The sequence below is a fragment of the Oncorhynchus clarkii genome, chromosome 23, assembly GCF_045791955.1.
Source record: "Oncorhynchus clarkii lewisi isolate Uvic-CL-2024 chromosome 23, UVic_Ocla_1.0, whole genome shotgun sequence".
NCBI lineage: Eukaryota > Metazoa > Chordata > Actinopteri > Salmoniformes > Salmonidae > Oncorhynchus > Oncorhynchus clarkii.
The window spans coordinates 28,967,890-28,972,058 of NC_092169.1; the positions used below are offsets into that span (position 1 = coordinate 28,967,890).

The following is a 4,169-nucleotide window of genomic DNA, read 5'->3' on the forward strand; positions in this document are numbered from 1 at the left end:
TGGCATTCTTTGCACACTCCATTGCTTTTCCAACAGTCTTGAAGGTATGGTGGTAGGGTATTTGTTTATTTATTTTTCAAGCAAACTATAAGAGAGTTGTACTCCAGTCTAGTAGATGGCGGTAATGCAACATATTGGATGCCAACCACCATTAAACCTCATCGAAGAAGAAGACCTCTCTCTTGACTTCTCAAACCCCAGCCTGGTCTATTTGGTCTGTTTCGCAAGCATTCCCGGAAGTGTTGCGATGTTGCGCATCTGTGTTTAGAAACTCCGTGACTTAACGCTCATGCATGTTTTCTGTTGCAAAACGCATCGCTACCGTGTGCCCTAATCGAATGAATGTGACCCTACCCAACTACTGGACCCCGCTTGGGGTCCTTTTTACAGAAATAACTGACATGGCTTCCACATACAGTAATGAATGGAGAACAGTGTGTGACATGTTTTGTAATGCTCAAGATCTCTCTGAAGTAGAATCAAGAAAAGACCCAGAAAACAACCCTTTTCGATCGAAGTATAAGGTAAGGGAGCTTTTAGGAGAGATATACTGCTCCTTGAAGAATTTCGATGTTGGTGAACACGAGAACGTCAATGATGAAGCTGACCAGCGCCCGACAGATCAGCCTGTTGACCGAGGCAGTGAGGAGAGCTTTGGGAGAGGCCACTGTGGAGACTCCCCAGACGGATCAAGAGCAGCTAAACTCGGGACGGTGGAGTATTATCTTTGTGTAAACCACGTTGAAACAGAAGAGCTGTCTGCTGGAGAGGAACATTTTATGAATTGCATGACATTGCAGGAAAAGTGGAGCATATTACCAGAGAACGTGTCTTTGTTCAACCAAGTCAGGGTAATGACAGCTAAAACTTATGTTGGCCTTCACTTACTTCTACCCCCTCCTTTTTCGAAAATTCTGTTAAAAATCGCGCAACTTTTCAGCGTCCTGCTACTCATGCCAGGAATATAGTATATGCATATGATTAGTATGTGTGGATAGAAAACACTCTGAAGTTTATAAAACTGGTTAAATCACGGCTGTGACTATAACAGATCGTGTGTTTCATTGAAAAACGCAAGAAAAACTGCTCTCTGAAAGCTAAAAATAATTTCCATAAGTCACTTCCACCAGTTATTAAAAGAGAACAGAATTTAATGGCGATCTGCCTGAAATTCATACAAATTCCGCACGATGGCGCCATTGTCCTCATTTTCAATTGAATTAATTGTTGGAAAATCCTTCTATCTGACCTCCAGTTTCCCAGTCTTCACCCGGATGCAGTTGAGGGAGATATTAGAAGCCATTGTTTTTGCAAGTGAAGACCTATTGAAAAGACATCGCCCTGTAATCATTTTGATAGATTATAAACGTTTACTAATACCTAAAGTTGGATTACAAAAGGATTTCGAAGTGTTTTGTGAAAGTTTATCGTCGACTTTTTTAATTTAAAAAAATTACGCAGCGTTTAAAAACGATGATTTTTTCTGAATGACACAGCTCCCATACAAAGCTATTTTGGGTATATATGGACCGATTTAAACGAAAAAAAGACCCAATAGTGATGTTTATGGGGCATATAGGAGTGCCAAGAAAGAAGCTTGTCAAAGGTAATGAATGTTTTATATTTTATTTCTGCGTTTTGGGTAGCGCCGGCTACCGCAAAATCTGTTGTTTACGTGTCGTGCTGGCATTTTGGGGGGTGCATGCTATCAGATAATAGCTTCTCATGCTTTCGCCGAAAAGCATTTTAAAAATCTGACTTGCTGGCTAGGTTCACAACGAGTGTAGCTTTAATTCAATACCCTGCTTGTGAATTTTGATCAAAGATTGAGTTGTAACGAGTACATTTAGCATTTAGCGTAGCGCATTTGCATTTCCAGGGGCATACTTGGGACGTCTGCGTCTCAAGTATGCTCAAGAAGTTTTAAGCATGCAACTAGCAGTCCAGTGCATAAAATTTGCCTAATCCATGCACACACATTGGCATTGGCTAAAGATAATGAATATAATGAAGTAGTCAAATGTTGTGGACTGACACACATATATATATTTAGAATCAACTGGGCATTCTGTGGGCTGGTGGGGATGAAATTGAGAGAACCCAAGGATTTTTGGAAACTGCAGAAACAATGTATATTTGTCACATGAAAGAGGTAGGCATGAGACTGTCTATGTGCAATTTGCCTACATTATAATTTTATTTCTGGGGGAATAGCAAGCAGCAGCATCATCATCATCATCATCATCATCAGGCCTTATCATCTGTCATCTGGAAGGCCAGCTGCGGTGCATTCTATGTGGTTTACTGTCCCGGCAGACTGAATCCTATGGCATCTGTTTAAATGTGACCTTGACAATTCAGAGTGGATAATCTATTGTTTTCACAACATCGGATGATGGGCAACCCCCAATAGACCTCACTGAGTTCTTTGTGGCAGAGGAAGATGCATTACCACAACAGGAGAGGATAAAGAGGTAGGGAAGTCATTCTTGTGTAGAGTCTTTCATAAATGACAGAAAGAAGTGACGTTGTTCTTTTAACTAACTTTTCACTCTCAAACAGATTTGAAATGGCCTACACCCATACACTGTACTATCTTGCACAAATGTACAATAACTTGGAGCTGTATAAGAAAGCTGGGGGCTACTGACACAGCACTCTTCAGAGACAGCTGGAATTAAACCAGTTCATTCCTCTGGAATGGGCCATGAACGCTGCCACGTTATCGCAATATTACATCACCAAGGTAAATTATAAACTGTATGTAATCTCTTCATCAAGATTAATTACTTATCATTTCTTTACAGTGCGTAAACGACTTGATTTCTTTATAATGATATTTCAACAGATTAATCTAACACATCTTTCTCTTCCCACTACTTTGTCTGCCAGACCCTCTACATGGAGGGCAGGCACTGTCTATCTGCTGCCATTGTCATAGCAGGCCTAGCTGGAGAGGTCCCCTCAGAAGCCGCTGCCCAGGCGAGTAAGTTCTCACTCTAAAGTCATATACTCAGCCTTGACTGTATATGTTCATTCTGAAATGTTTGTATGTTATCAATCATTCTGTACTCATTAACACACATCTCAAACCTTTGTGTTTAGATGAAGATGAGGCTGAGAAATGAGACCAACCTAGACAGAAGAGAGCCGAAATTGCAAGGTGTTGGATAAAATACTGTCTTAATTTGTTGCAAGATGCGAAGAACTTCTCGAGGCAATTTCGACATCTTCAAACAATATGTAATTTCGTAGATGATTAGCCTATATTGTGAGACAATATCTAATTTGTATGCCTGCTGCTCTGTACAGGACAACATTGGAGAGCTAAAGGTGGATTGACAGGCGGAGCTGAGAGCGACACAGCTACAAGAGGAGGAGGAGGAGAAGGAGAGAGGAAGGAAGAGTGCTGTTCTGTTTGGTTCCATTGGCACCTTTGACTCCATCTTTTGACTCCACACCTTTGACTCCACCCCTCAACTTTGAGGATGCCCGCGCCATCTTTCTGGTTGGCCAGGCCTACGTAAACCAAGCTAAGGAGTACTTTGAGATGGATGGCCAGGTCACAGATCACATTGAGATTTTGCAGGACCACAGCACTCTCTTCAAGGCCCTGGCATTCTTTGAGGAGGACCTGGAGTGGCACAAGCGGCGGTGATGGAGCCCATCTGCAATGACCTGAACGCCCAGTACTACCTCCTCATCTGCCGCCAGCTGCAGTTTGAGCTGGCCGAGGACCTACTACGAGATGATGGATCTGAAGCTGGCCATGGCCAACAAGCAGGACGACCTGGAGGTGCACACGGTTAAGAAGTTTAACCACCTCTGCTCCTCCTCCACCAAGTTCTACCAGATGTTCCTCGACTGAGTCCGCTCACCAGAGGGCAAGTGGCCGGATAAATTGGAGGACGAGGTACTGAGGCCAGTCCTTGTGGTTAAGTTCCGGGTGGCTCGTCTCCACAGCAGGCTGATCTCGACCAGCACAACCATTCAGCTGGAGAACCTGAACCGCTCCCTGGAGTGCTAACAACTTTGTGGTCCAGTACTGCAAGGACAACCCAGAGGCCAAAATCGCCATCGAGACAGAGCTGGAACTGAGTGAAGAGATGGCCAGCCTTCTGCCCCTCAAGATCAACCGACTCAAGGCAAAGTTGGCCTCCTCTAACTGA

General features: G+C 43.4%; 1 pseudogene; it reads left to right on the forward strand.

Moving 5' to 3' along the window:
- The first annotated feature begins 401 nt into the window (after positions 1-401).
- LOC139381862 (KIF-binding protein-like) lies at positions 402-4,169 on the forward strand (annotated as a pseudogene).